The sequence below is a fragment of the Neodiprion virginianus genome, chromosome 2 (genome assembly GCF_021901495.1).
Source record: "Neodiprion virginianus isolate iyNeoVirg1 chromosome 2, iyNeoVirg1.1, whole genome shotgun sequence".
Classification (NCBI taxonomy): Eukaryota; Metazoa; Arthropoda; class Insecta; order Hymenoptera; family Diprionidae; genus Neodiprion; species Neodiprion virginianus.
This window is the reverse complement of record NC_060878.1, coordinates 39789463-39805487: the sequence shown is the minus strand read 5'-3', so window position 1 is coordinate 39805487 and position 16025 is coordinate 39789463. Positions and strand designations below refer to the sequence as shown.

At 42.3% G+C, this 16025-nt stretch overlaps 1 long non-coding RNA gene across 1 annotated transcript; it reads left to right on the top strand.

The window, feature by feature from the left end:
- Positions 1 to 2203: 2203 nt before the first annotated feature.
- On the top strand, positions 2204 to 4421 carry LOC124297118 (uncharacterized). The gene is made up of 5 exons (XR_006906536.1): positions 2204 to 2255; positions 2923 to 3063; positions 3559 to 3942; positions 4055 to 4198; positions 4386 to 4421. It is a non-coding gene; the product is annotated as an uncharacterized LOC124297118 (long non-coding RNA).
- The last annotated feature ends 11604 nt before the right edge of the window (positions 4422 to 16025 follow it).

The following is a 16025-nucleotide window of genomic DNA, read 5'->3' as shown; positions in this document are numbered from 1 at the left end:
GGATCGAGGCGCGCTGGGTACCGAAGCAGTAATAATCGCGCGTCCATTACGACGCCTTTGCAACACCTCGATTCATTCCTCTCGGAAGTATGCCGAGTAACGTAATAGTGGCGGAAAGAAAAGAAAATTTAACAAGCATGCATTCAGTTAATTTATTCCAGACAGTCGGTGTATGTAATTCGATTGCAAAATGAATCCGTCTTCAGGTAACGAGTATCGTTATTTCTAACGAGAAAGTGGAGGACGAGCTTTTGCATGCTTCTGCCATCTAGCGCCGCTCTCCTCAACTTGGACACCAACATCAATTAGGACGTGTGGATTTACCAGTTGCAGCAAACCGAAACTTCTGGAATCTGAAGGAATATAACAAATAGCCTGTGAAAATAATGTTATAAGTATGCGGAATTTAAATTGATAACAAACCGTCAAATACTGAGGCTATTCATCTCTCGAGTACGTCGTCATCAATTCTTCACTTTTGATCAATGCTGCTTCTCAAACCCTAAAATAGATTCAATCCAACAAATACGAAGGATAAACTAATCCCAGAGTAACTCAGACTGTGTAACCAATAAAAATTGTTCAAGGTTTCGTCCGACGGTGATTCTCGCGTTCAAGCTTTTCGCTTGCAATCGATACTGAATACTGAAACAAGGAAACAAAATTCACCCAAACGAGAATCCGTCTGGATTAGTTGACTGATCAAAAAGCTGAAGCAGATACACAATAAAGTAGGCACTAATTGGCCTTCTTTTCTTAGGGTTGTCGGCAGGGTTCGGTACCTTAAGTCCCAGCCGGCAGTTGGTAGGCAGAAATCGTATGATATTTTATTCGCTCCTTTATCCCCTAGATCGCGGAGAGAACAGTTGGAGACATAAATTAACCACAAAAGGCATTATCAACCTATATTGCCATAATTTATGGCTACTAATTAAAGGGTTTAAGGAGGATCGTGGGGCTGATTTGCACCCCGCCGAGTGGAGTGAGCAAAGTTTAAACGACAAGGGCTCATTAAGATATGAACTGAGCCCAAGGAACGGTCCCTGTGAGCTCCTTCACTGCGCCTTCGCTCCGCTTCCCGTCTCGCTCTGCTAACGAAACTAACAAAATTTTACTAAATTAACCAAATTGAAATGAAAAAGGAAGAGAGTTAAAGAAAGGATAGAAAACAGGAAATAAAAACTTGATCACGGCTTGGAGATATTCCGGAAGAATATAATAATACCAGCATCGAATTGTCAGATCATTTATATACACGGAAAAAAAAATTCAGCTCGTGGAACTAAATATTAGATAGTTACTTGTAAACAGTTCGTCGAACTAAACGTTCTGTTATTGGAAGAGCACTGCATGGTTCGTATAACTGACTGATAGTCAGCCGTCATAGCTGTACGTTGTTCAGCTCTCTCAGCTAAACAGCTTCGTTCGAAGAGCTAGACCAGAATTTTTCGGCTCCGCTCACAGCGCTTATTATTAAATAGTACAATTATATTGCTATTAGTATTATTTTTCATCATTATTATCATTATTTATTCAGTGTCATTTACATATTTGAATGGACTATTTAAACAATTATCTATCAACTGTATTTAAATCATACTCATGAAATTTGAAGGTTATGAAATATGTCAACGCACCAGAGCACAGCGCAACTTACAGCTCTTAGAGCAAAACCATTCAGCTGTGAGAGCTGAACAACTTGCAGCTATCAGAGCTGACTAATATATAGTTGCTGTAACTACAAGATAGACCGTAGAGTGCGTATAGTTACTGGAGCTGTAGAATACAGCTCGCCGAACAGAATTTTTTTTTCCGTGTACTTTTGAAAGGTGTGTACGTACTGTGTCAGAATCATACTCGAGCTTCTTTGTGCCCACATCAAAGAAAGATAAACATGAATTCAAGTTCTGTTGGGCCAATCTGGCGATTTGAAACCCAGTATAAAAAGTCGTGGAAAAAATTTTTCGGATTAGGTTCCAAGAATTTTGCGACTTGAGGCAAACACTGACTCGGTATATAATCGTTGTGAAATAATGAATACGTAATTTTTCCGCCCAATGCCAGTTTTTTTTTTTTTTTAAATAACCCCCCTCCCCTTTTACCGCTTACCGGTTTATATTCGAGCACCTCCCCACCTCTCTCACTCTGACTTGTACGACAGTTGTACACTGAAATATATCATCGCCCGATATCACTGTAGTTTTGTTATAGCGGACTCAACGTGCCGATCTCGCTTATATATCTGCTACGACAAAGTAAGTCCTGACCATATTTACCAAATAACTGCATCCTTTAATTCTACTTGTATTGAATAAATCATTGATTATCTATCAATATATGTATGTGATAAGACAAATTTATGTTACGGAGCAAATGGCCTTTATCTGGAATATCATTTGTTTTTGAAATATTAAAAAAAGATTTTCTTTATCCCAAAAGAGTGCTGCATACTCTGGTTCAACGCGTAATAAACAAACTGTTTTTTTGCGCCTCGTACGAAGATTATTGTTTTTATTACATTTGACGAGCACTCCCCAATTTTTTTACAAACAAGAATTTTTAATGTTCTGGATCAGGTACTATAATACATTGAATATTTTCGAGCGACCTTTGAATATTCATATTGAAGCTTGATCTTTTTTACAACAGTTTGACATAATTATGGAACAAAATTACAAATGATACACATAAAAATACTTGATAATATACAGTTACTGGCATACTCAATTTACGGATAATTTAATTAAAAATAAGTTTTTCACCTAAATTCTTTTGAATTTTTGATAATTTTTGCTTAAGATGATACTAATTAATTCCAAAATGCATACTATTAACACTGACTTATATTCTAAAAGAGTGCAATTTTCATTGCGAGTTAAGATTTCTGCACGACGATCGTTAAGCTTTTATATTGGTTTTCAGGGATTCCTGCAACAAGTCGATACCATGTCTCATCCCGTCACCATACAACCAAACACCATGTTCACCATCAGTGGCCCAACGATCAACCCGACAACTAATTACCTAAAAACTCTTCCTGGAATTCTCTGATTACTGGAAGTTGTGAGTACTTCAGCATGTATCGATAAATAAATTATTCACTGCGCGGTATAACTTCGCATAGTCAAGTATTTCATCATCCTTGTGAGTCGTGTTCATTAATTTTTTAATAAGACGGAAAACTGCTAGAAAAGTCGGTTCCTGTCTAGCGTTTCACGCGGTTGGCGGTTCTCGATAAGGACATCGCGATAAGTCAGTGAGTTAAAATCTGACCGTTGCGTAAGACGTTCTGCTTGCTATAAGGTTGCTCTAACTTAAATATATTGTGTGCAAATTATTGTAATACCATGCAAAATTTGGTAAGAGTTAGCCCTCTTTTGCTGATTTTCTCTTAACGGTCATACACAAACTGGAGCCTACGGATTTAGTACTTAAACATGGTGGACCAGACTTCGGTACATCATATACGACGACGGCATAAGTTTTTGAGCAATTCTTAGGCCATGGCTGACCATACTCGTACATGAACTCACCTGCAGTTTACGCGCTCAATTTCAGGTGCTGGGCATCGTCTGCGTTGGGATCATTGGATACGCTCAGAATACAATTGGCAATATAATTGATGACGTTTACGCCAAACTGTAAATACCTGGCGGTGCACTTAACTACTATTTCAACGGTTTCAGTGAAGATTTCCCTGATAGTTTTGGTAGCATTGCCAGCAGTGTCAACCAATATGGGCTCATTGTCAAGGATTTCAAACCAAGTGCTTACGCCGCCAACATTCCCGTGCTGGGGATTGTGACTAGTTTCATAGTGACAAGACCGTGCAGCATGTTTTTTTTCCTCATGACGACAACATTCATGGTCGCATCTTTCATTCTTCTAGTATCATGTATCGCGTCCTTTTCAATCAGCTTGATAATATCAAAGGGTGACTACGTAAGTTCATCCAAGATGGAATTAACGGAATCCATTTGTGGTCCTCATTACGTGAAATTATTCCACTGCACAATGAAACTTCACACACCAGCATTGATCCTATAATTTCCAGTTGCAAGACGTACTCTACCATGTGATCGGATTCGTATTGCCCCTGGCAGCATCAATTAGCATTCTCATAGAAACTACCTTAAACAGTTCCAATCGAGTTGTAGAATTGGTTTTTCCCTCGAAGAATGCCGTAATTGCAGCATCGGTGAGTTTACTTAAAATAAACAATTAATACCATGATAACGGTGAATGATTAGTCGACTCTGAGACATGCAATTACTTCCTCACAAGTGTCTCTATTCTTGCACCATACACTCAAAGTGTTACTTGCAGATGTCTGCTAAAATGAGAAAATGAAACTATTGGAAACAACCAATATTTAATTTTTTTAGGTTATAGGAATGGTCAATGCGTTATTGTACCTTTTGCTTAAAGAAACTCATACTTAAGACAGTTACATTTACATTACCAAAGTTGTAAGGAATGCAGAACAGCAACTATCAGGCGCAAGCAAAGACTCTTGTATCATGATCGTTCCCATCGTATGATAAATGTGCAACAACGAAAAAAAAAACTAACGAACGTCGAAGTATGCTGTAACGGATCTGCCAGGATCCAAAATTTTTAGGCTGAATCCCTAATCTCAACAATACGGTTAATTATCTAACAAAATTAATCAGGTGAAAATGTAACTTACTTTTAAAACAAATTGACTAACATACTATTTCTAATTTAATATTGTATTCATATCATACACGTAGAGCCAACAGTTTATCACTAATGTATTATCTTGATAATGGTAACCCTCAATCGAAAATTCATGTATCGATGGATCTAACACAAATAAATGGGCATTAGCCAAACTCACGGGTAATAGAAAAACAGCAACTCGAAGTTGTGTGGCAAAACAGACTGCGAAGTTTCCTTCCTCTAGAAACACGCATGTGATGCAATAATAAAATCTTCGGTATTCAAGATATCATAGAAGCACAAGCACGAGCACCTCTGGTCAGTTGCGTCCGAACGAGTCGAATTAGATCCCAAAATTCTCTTTACACGGGCTTAAAACGCTTCGTTTATAAACATTAAATTTCATTATTATTTCAATTTGCCAGTACAATTTTATTTTGATTTATATTTGTTAATCTGGCACTGAGCTTTTCCTTTTTCAATCATTTACATGTCTCTCCACAAAATAAGTGAAAACTGCTTCACTATTGATATCAAATCGATCGCTCTCTTTATTTGATTTAGCTAGCCTCAATCTCTCTTCAATAGAATGAATGACGGAGGATTCTTCGGTATCAACCAGTAGTAATCTGTGTCAACCTTCTCCCAGTCCTAAGCTACGATCACGAAAAGCGGGCGAAAAAAGAGACAGAATATTCTTCGGAACAAGCCCAAACAACTGGAACCTTTACTGTCTACCGACGCTTCAGTATCACGCGTTATACTTTTTTAAAATACGGTTTTTTCTTATTCAAAATTTTTTTCCTCTCCTTCATTCGCCATCAAGCGGTGACTAAATGTATTAAAAATATATCGCATCCAAGTTGGTTTAATTAGAGGATCCACATGTACGCTGCGTTCTCGCACACAGTCACATACCGGTTGGTTTTAATAATGCACGGAGATCGCAGGGTACGAGTGCGTATGAATTAATTCGCATGCAAGGTTTATTATTTATATATATGTATATGATATGAAAGTTTGCTCGAACAAAAGACCGTCCGCTTACTTCCCGATTAATTAATATTTTTTTCATGTTGTTTTTTATTCTTAACCCCCATATAAACTTTCTTTATTTTTTATACAGCAAGGTGTCTGCGCAACTTTGCAGGCTCAGCGACTCGTGACGCGAAGTAAAAATAAAGGGGAACGGTAACTAAATCATCAGGTAAACAAAATAGAGTCTATACGTGTGCGAAATTGGAACAGTCCCTCACTCTTCTCAACGTGTATCATATAAGTATATGTATATGTATGTGTGTATGTGTGTAGATGAACGTATGTACGTGATATATGATAAGAAAGTTTTCGTGCTCGGTGGGCATCGGTCTATGCCATACAACGGAAGTAGCTACCAAGGTTAGCCGTTTTAACGCAAATGGAAACAACTTATAATTCTAGACTCTATTGCGAGGGTCAGATAAAAATCCAATCTATTCGTACGCTCCGATTGCTCTATATATTGCATACCTACCCACCTCAACAACCCCTTCGTGACGAAGCGTCACCGTAAGAGCAGCGGACAGCTAAAGAAAGACGTAGCAGTTCAGTAAGAATTATATGTCGCTTTGTCCCTGAAATTTGAAAAGGAAGAAATCAGGCTTCACCGTTGATTCGTTACGCGGAATTCGGTTCGAGAATAATCTAGCGGTGTTAGGAGATTCGAAATCAGATATATCATAAGAGTCACGCCTTGCGGTTCGACAGTGTTGCGAGTAGCCGTTTTCGCTTGAATATAGAATGACGGGGGCGTTTGGTTGCACGGGGTTGACGTAGGGCGCCGACCACCCCCGGTTAAGGAGGGGGCTTAGTGTAGGGCGAAACGGGAGCAACCAACATCGTTAACAAGTACTTACGAGGCATTGCCGGGTAGCAGGTAAAGTAGACGAGCCGAGGCTCGCACCTGCGTGCCCCATTAAACCTACTATTAAATATTACCGCAAACTTTTATGGGGTCATAATACACTCAGCAGCTCATTGCTGCGCCGCTGCCTTCGGGTTACCGGGTGGATTCTCGATGCCGTCGGATGCTCCGAAATAACGACGCAGTCGACTTACTCGCACCTCGCACTTTTCTTACTTCCAGGAATAGAGCTATTCGGCTATGTGTCTATACGCTGTACCGAAACTATGACAACTTCGAGAGTTCAACCGCGGCACTTGGAGCTTCTCGGTATAACACCTCGAGTTTATACGCCGGGAAGGCAGCCTAAGACCGACTTAATATTCTCCGAAGGGTACTCGACGCCATCCGAATTTTATCGCCCCATCTCTTGCTATGCGAAATCAGGAATTGAATATCACTATGGTGAGTATCACACCTGTTTCAATAAATACTCAACTCCTAAGAGTTTAATTCTGAGATGTAATCTCCACACGGTATGGGAATGGCCATAACCGTGTGGCGAAGAAATTGGCAGGATCATTTTTAAAGCGAAACATTGGAATTGGACATTCGGTAGTTTCTGCAGAACGAGACTCCCGAAAGCCGCGAAGACTCCCTGGACATCCATCCATCCACGAAGTCCGTGTCTCTCGGCTCTTGGTTGATGGCTCTCGCCCTCGGTGGTTCGCCCCTCTCTTACCCCTCTCGTTACCGGAGCAGACTCACGTTCGATAAGCCGGCCCCAAGGGTCTATACAAAGGCCTAATTACCCATAAATTTTCTGATTTATGGCGGTCTAGAAATGTAAATATGAAATATGAAAATGAGGAGGAGAGTAATAAAAGTGATGTACCGGGCTCGGCGGGGTCGTTCGCGAAGGCGTCCATCATTGGCGCGACAGGCTTCTTTGTCTGGTGCGCCGCGCGAGGAACCATTTCGCTCTTCTCACCAGGCGACGCGACGCCTCGTCCCCGCCGTCCGCCACCCTCCACCCTCCGCCGCCGCCGCACCAGTTCCAGCCATCGCCTTCCATCCAGTGGACTGGCCTCGAGCTCGCCCGCCGACGGAGAGGTCGGAGTGATGAACGGGCTATGGACTAACTTACTGCCGCCAACGCACCGGAAGATATGTGGATATGTCGCAACAAAGACGCGACCAAACCACCGCCGTGCCTCGGAAGCTCGGGAGAGGACGAATGAGAGAGACGGAAAGGGAGAGAGAGAGAGAATGAATCCGGGAGAAGGGGATGGTGGACTAGCTGGAGGAGTCGCTGATGTCCAAGAACTTCGGAGAGGCGAAGCTTCCGGAAGCTGTTGGTCTTGCTCCGGACCTGACCGCTTTCGGATCAACTTGGTGCCATTCGTCTATTTGCTTTTCTCTCTTCGTTTTCACCCCTGGATCGCAGACTTTGGCCGTCAGCTAGGATCAACTTCAGAGGAGAAATTTATCGGGTCATGTTACAAGTTTGTGAGTATGAATTTTTATTGCATATCTTTGAGTGAAACAATAATTGCACGAGATGTGTATCTCAACACTGATTTCTTTGCACCGATGAAATCAATCTCGTACGTTATACGGACATGAAATCGAGATCCATGTTTCAACGCGTTTCGTGTCGACGGCTTGCAGGTCAGCCGAGGTTGCGCATCGTCGTAAGTGGCCTGCTCTCAGCAATGCCGTAACTCCGAGAGCCCATGTACTCCGACATGGCGATCTGGAGCACAGTGTACGACGTGTCAGGATGGAGAGGCTGATTTTTGACGACACCGTAAAGACCGAGAGATTCGTCGCCATTGCCGACAGTCACGATCAGCTCATCTTGAAGTTCCTCCTACGGGAATATACAGTTTAATCTCTATGGTACAATTTCAACGAACTGACGTATTGTCACTCTGAAATAGAATTCACGCATACATCGTTCAGTGTAATGGCGATGTATCCATTCCTCTTCACCTCCGCTTTAACTTCCGACAAAACCAGGTCTATTTCATCGTCTTCGTAATCGTGAAGTTTGTCCAAACTGCAGACCATGACAAAGTACGTCCTAAGGCAGGGACATACAATCGTTGATCACACACACTAACCATCGGTAAATCTTTAATTTAAGGTCGAGAGTTCAAGGACAGCACGGGCATACGGGGTGGAGGAGGTTCGTTGGGTATTTAGTACACGTGACTGATTTCGAGTCACCTACCAAATTGGACCACCATTGAATTCGGACACTGGACTGAGTAGGACGTCTGCGGTCGTGTTGGTGACGGTTTCTTGGAGCACGTAAGGTGGATTCTCGCGTAATTGCGGTGTGCCGGGCCTCGTATAAATCGTGATTGTAACTGGTAAACTTGCTGCGAGAGTTACAGCGACGACTGTAATGAAATACTCCGATGCTGGCTTCAGTCCTTTTATCTGGATGACATTAATGGCTCGTGAACGTCACGAGTACAGCTCATTTTGACGTGCGTACTTTACGCCAAAGAAATACTCGACAAGATACCTATCCTATGCCACGCAAACCTGACTCCTGGACATACTACCGCATAAGTCAAAGCTTAAAAGGAACGCTGACACGAAGAGAAGATTGTTACCCGCACCCGGCATACTTGATATATCTTCTGACCACTAACCTGAGCTGCGTACGTCGTATTTTCTCTTAAAAATTTTACGTCGGCTGACATGCCGCTGTCGCAGCACAACTCTGACACGTAAGAGTCCACGTGTTCGGTCTGGATGCGAAACAATCTAAGAATCCCATTCGTCATGTTCGGATGGCCCCATTCGATGATAAAACTTCGGTCAGTCTTTCTAACCAATCGCAAAAACGATGGCGGGTCAGGAGCTGGCAATAAAATCGGTCAATGTAAACGGTTCAAATTGTAAGTAAAAAATTTGCATAACCGTGTTTACCTCCTTCGACTGTTAGCACGGTTACATTAGCCGGTAGTCCCAACTCTCCTACGACGCTGCTGAATTGCCGAACCTGAATGTTCATTGGACCGTATTGAACTTGTGTTATAAAATGGCAACTAATTTGTAATTCAAAACTTACCGAGATCAGATAAGTGACGTTTTCTTGCAGGGAATCAATTTCGTGGCACACGAGCGTTCGCCAAACTGTGCAGGATGAAGTCAAGACTCTTTCAACAAAAGTTACATTATTTCCAGTCACGTGAATTTCAGCGGAGTCGATGGGACCGTGCAGGTATTCAGAGGAGCGCCACCTCAGACCCACCATGGTCGGCCCACGCGTATAGGCCACCAACTCTTTTGATGGATCTGGAACTATCATCTGAGGGTTTATCGAAGACTGTGAAAAATACGCAAACAAAATATGCATCTACCTTTCGGCCTCGTCTGAACGGTAAAATTAAGCATTGTCTGGTCATTCCAAAGGGTATCAGCGAGACTCATATTGTTCACGATGATAATTTCAATTTTGAAGATGGTGAAACTCGGCAGCATCGTAAAGTTAGCGGTAGTGTCCCGGGTCAGAGCTGAACCCTTCGATGTTTGCAAACTATCGGTATTCCCTTCCTCGAATATACGGTACCGGTAGCCAAGAAGAGGACCATGCTGCAACGAACAATCAACTGGTGGCAACCACGACACCAAAACCCATGTGCTTCCGCTCACAGGAGGATTAAGTGGATCCGATCGTGGTGCGATATCGGGAGCTATGGCAGACAGTCCCTTATCAAATGAAAATCAAGATCCATTGATGGCGTTTTGGAGAATGGCTATTAATATGGATAGATTGATCGGCTTACTTCCGGTCAACGTGCTGACATTCACTGTGGCGAAATTTCCGGTTTCCCCGGTGAATGCTGCGACTGCTACTTCGTAGCTTGCGTATGATTCCAGGAGTGTCAATGTAACAAATGCCTGGTTTCGTTCTATGGTTCGGTTGTCGGTGCAAGCATGCGAGGACTCCTCGCAGGCCAAAAGTCGGACGCACTGTGCAAATTGTGACATAGAGTGCTTGGAGTTGTTGAAAGTAAAAGAAGATTCATCTGTTACTTACTCTGAAAGTGACTACAAAGTACTTGACAGCATCGCGTGAGAGACCTGGTGGGTAATTCCAACTCACGGTGACAGTCGATGACGTTACCTCTGTTGGTTTCAGATCCATCACTGCGAGGGCAACTGTACGGTAAAGAATGAAAACTGTTGAATAACATATCATTACGCAGAAATGATTCTCAATCGCAAAATCCGTACTTGTTCCCCGAGTCCTGACGGGAATCTCAAGCTTATAGTCGTGATTGTGAAGTCCACCGGTGACGACTTGCTCGATATGGACAACGTAATCTGTGTATGGTCGAAGGGAGGTGAATTTTATCGGAGGATGAGTAACGTTTCCTTCCGCGACAAGAACGTCTTCTTGATTCGGTTCCTTCGTATACAACCAGTACCGATAGTGCAGAGGAAAGCCATGCAGTAGTCGGCAATCGCGGACAGACTCCCAAGTGACCTCGACGGAAGTTGACGTCCTCGATATGACCGTTTGATCACCAGCCGTTGGAGCTACTTCCGGAGCTGACGATAAAATTGATGAAAATTAAAATCACAGTCATGTTCGGTAGTGAATGCAGACTCTATAAAGGATCAGTTCCGCTGCTGATTGCAGACCGGCAATTATTCGTTATTTATAACCCCGTGATTCTGACCGGCGAATGGCGTTGCTGTCTTCGTTTGAGCCCAGGGGCCCAACTCGACCGTAAACGCTGCTACCTTGATGCCGTACTGAGCGTGAGGACGTAATCCCGGCAATCTAACGGTCAATTCAGACGTTTCGATCCGTCCGGCGGAGTCTTTGCAGTCCAAATCCGGACAGGCAAGATACCTCAAACACTGTTGGTCGAAAATTGTGTAACATTTATTTATTAAGTTGGTGGTACACTTCGAATTTTATGACAATCATACCTCATACTCTGTAATGTACTTCTTGATTTTTCCAGACTTTTTCCTAGGCTCCCTCCAGTGAACTTCCAACTCCCTTGACGAGATTTGCTTCGTCACAAGATGAAGTACAGCAGACGGTGCTTGATGGATAATTTAAAGTTTTAGAAAGCCTCCGTCATGATGAATAAGTGTACATTGTAATTACCAACCTCCCTGCAATGCTCGAACCGATGCAAAATCCGAGACAGCCGAGGGTCCACGCAATGTAACTGCCTGAATTTGTACAGCATACTTGAAAAAAGGGCTCCTGTTTGAAACGATGATCCTCGCTTCCGTTGTTGTATTGTATAAGTAACGACGCCAGCCTTCACGAAGATATACGCGGTAATGTATCAAATCGCAGGCAGTGCGGTCTCTTGGTTCGTACTAAAAATTACCCTAATTATTATATCGACCGAGAACAAGAATTTATCGGAAGAAAATAAAGTTCTCAAAGGGCTGATAATTACTTTCCACTCAACCTCGAAGTCATTTTGCGTACTCCAAGTCGCTCTAATATCGTACGATGGGGTTTTGGGAACTGTAAAAAGAAAAACAACATATACCTACAATTACCATCTCAGTGGTTATTGTATTATATTAACTACTTCGTGGTTAATTCAACTAAATTCATAATACAAAGTTCCAGGTGTGCTCGACCTTGACAACTAGTGGTCACAGTGGTGAACGGAACTCTGGAATCGTTGCTGTAGTAGCTTCCATCCCTGTCGATAAGGACTATTCGAAGTTTGTATTCAATGCCAGGTCGCAATTCGTCTACAACTCCTGTGACGGGTTGTATAAAGTGTCGTTGCAACAGAACAGGGGTCCTCGAGGTCCATGAAGAAGTTCGATTGTCCTATAAAAGTGTAACGATCATATCATCCGTAAAAAACACTGAATCACATCCACGCTTGACCTCACCTTCAATTCAACTTGATAAAAGCAAGGATCCCCTGCACCATAAATGCTATCTGGATCTGACGAAAAAGTGTACGTAACCCTGGTAGCTCCCACTTCCGTTATTGTCGGTGGTTCAAGAAGGTAGCTGTACGCTGATAAACAAATCTTTAATGGTCTGATTGTGAGAAAGAAAATCATTTATCTTATAGATAGTAGGTCTTCTATCATTCACCACTTATTATCACTTACTGATGTTGCACAGAGGCGGATAAAATCCTGAGGCACACCCCTTGGCACACATGCCTGTGTAGGCGTCGCAGGAGCTCCCGGGACTGCAGGTACCACAGGAGAATGAACAGTTTGAACCGTACCATCCAGGTTCGCACTCTGCATGAACATTTGTATCAAAACGATTACGAAAAATAGAATAGTGCAAGTATATACCAACCAATGTCACAGCCAACTCCGGTGTACCCTGGGGCGCATCCACAGCCAATCGTAGGAACACACAGTACTAATCCCTCGCAGCCGTTTTTTCGTCCTGAACACTGTCCCAAACAGTCATAGCCGAAAGAATTTGGTCCACATCCTGTGGGAGCAGAATAATTGGGTTCATCGAAATGGCGTTTGAAAAGGTTTGACTTGAATTATACTCTTGTTGTGGTTGTTTTTTTTATCGTTGGTAGTTGCCGCATTACTCAAACGAGTAACTAATACGCCGCGTCTTTCGTAATGACTAACTAGCACTTATTTGTCATACTTTCTTTCAAGATACACCAACCTTCTTCGCAGGTATCACCAGTAAAGCCAGGAGGACAAACGCACCGGCCGGAAACAGATTCGCACTTGCCACCGTGTAAGCAATATGGACATGTTCGCGCTACTTCTGAATAGGTAAAAATGGTCTTATCAAGTAAATCTACTATCTGAGAGTAATATTCTTCATAGCAGAATTATTAACCTTCCTTGTCCTGAACCGTTGGAACGTTACATATGAATGGACTCGCTCGATTAAATGAGATTTCTGTCACTGCAATTTCTTCCTCATCTGTAGAATAGTAGCCATCGAAAGCATTGTCAATAGTGATTAAACTTTGAATACAAGTATATAAGAGTCATATAAAAAAATCTACTCGTTCTCGATACCATCTGGATTGCAGCCCATGAGACCGTGGATTGAGATGAGCGCAAAAGGATTTCCTTTCAGGCCTTCAATTACGATTTGAATGTTACCGTTACTGACGTGATCAGAGGATTTGAATACGAGTCGTTGAAGTATCCATTTCTTTTTCTGAAAGCAGAACTTACCTTGAATCATGAGATCATACGAGAGAAGTACGAAAGGCAAGGATGAAACGGAAGCGTACATTTTCCCAGCTATTGCTGAATATTTGCCCCATATATTCATAAGAGCCGTTTGAGAATCTGGCTGAAACTTTAATTCCAGAACCAGGTATGGAATCCATGAACGCAAAGAAGGAAATGCAGACTCTTGGATGTCCACCTAGTGCCAATATTGGACTCTTCAACATCCCGGTTACGCCAATTAGGGACCATAAACGGCCATCTGAAGTAATAAAAAAAATAATTCCAACTATTTTCAGGAAAAATCATTCTTTGAAATGCTGGCTATATACCCAGATATAAAACCCAGTCACGTTCAATCTCAGAAGTCGTCACGGCGACGTATTTCACTCGAAGAGGGCTCGAATCTGATTGCGTGAAAAGTGCTGACGATGAGCCGTTGCGCCATAGCTGCAGTTTTCCACCTGCCATGTCCATTTTGAACATGACGTATTCTTCGCCCAGCCACCGCTGCGAAAATGAGCCCAATACACATTAACATGAGAATCTCTAATCCTGACTTGCCAGCTAGGATCAATTGCGGTTACGTGATCGAAACACGGCTTACAATATAAATGTTACCAATGCTGTGACACCTTCGTAACCCGATTCCAGGACCCAAATCAATTTCATGAATATACTGACGTCCTCTGCCACATTTTAACAAACTACTAGTCTGGTGTGCAAGGTAGAGCATATTGTGGACCACGTCAAGAACGTAGAGTTCCGCATTCGCAATGTCCATATCGGTTATCAGAAAAACGCGTGCCGTGCCTCGCGTCGACGTCTTTACCGAAAAGTTGAAGCTAGGCCAGAACAACGGCACAAGCTGCGATGTTACAACACCGTTGGTGCGAATATAAACGGATTCTGTGGATAGAAGTAAATTTCATTTTTGCATCGATGTCGGATCTTCAATCCATATCATCGCATGCTGGTTCCTCAGGGTACATCAAAAGTTGAATTACGTAATTACCATGACGCAACCTTAACGGTGGTAAATTAGGATCTGACCCTCCGGTGATTTCCCAACCCTGGGAAGTCCATGGACAGTTTGGCTTCAGTCCTATCTGGCAACTCGGAACCAGCAATCCTATTTCCGGTTCTAGAATAATCATTGGTCCTAAATTTTCAATTCGATCGAGACTAATGACGCGGATTCAACTCAATAAACTCCGAGTTCAAATGTAATTGATCATCACGCATTGTTCAACGTCTGAGATTTTACCAAAAGTAGAACCATTAGGAGCAATGAAGGGCAGCCCTAATGCATCGGTTCTCGAATGACATTCCGCGGAAGCGTAATTTTGCTGAGGATGTCCATTGTTTCTGTATATCGTCGTCACGTCAAATCCTCCACATACCCAGTAGACTACTTCCAGAGAGTTGATGATTGCAATAAAAATATCGAACAAGGTATGGCATGAATGTATTTAAATAATGATGACTCAAGTTATTAACTAATTAGAGGATCGGAATCCTCTACAACTGAATCAGTTGTACCGAAAACGTTTACTATATGAAATAATTTTATATCATACCGATGAAATGCACCGTCAAGAACAGAAGCTTTGATGAGAATCGGGAGCTCATTCTCGAACGACTGATTGATTGTGAGTTTTGTATAGTCAGTACAACCTGGAGGTATAATTAACAGCTTACTAGCTTCCAGCTTCAGTAACAATCGTGTATAGCAATAATATTTTCACACCGTGGTACCACAATCGGTTGTTATCTATTCAACGATCAACATGCTTTCAAGTATGCGCTCCACTATCGATCGCTCTCCAGTTACTTTAACTTGAAAACTGTAATTGATACGCAATTTCTGAGTATAATTAGGATGTACAACATTTGAATCCGGTGTGAATATCTCTCTAAATAATTTTATTTCTAAAACGTAGTACAATGTATAGTTCCTCTTCGGTCGCAACGGAACTCACATTTTTAAGGCAAAAATATCTATTACTTCTGAAGAATTAATACAACCATAATCTTTCAGGATATCCAGTGGTTATTACACCTACATACAGATACACAAAATGATGGGATGTGTAGGGCAAGTTTAACAATCGTCAAGTTAACCAGTGATGATGCGTCTTCCAGAAAACGACATTTAAAATTGCGCTGCGCGTCCCGCCGTAGCGACAGCAGCGCCAATTGCCAAATCCAGTAACTAACGAGGCAATTCACATGCGGCAATCGACCCAATCCAGTTCGCCTACGCATCGGG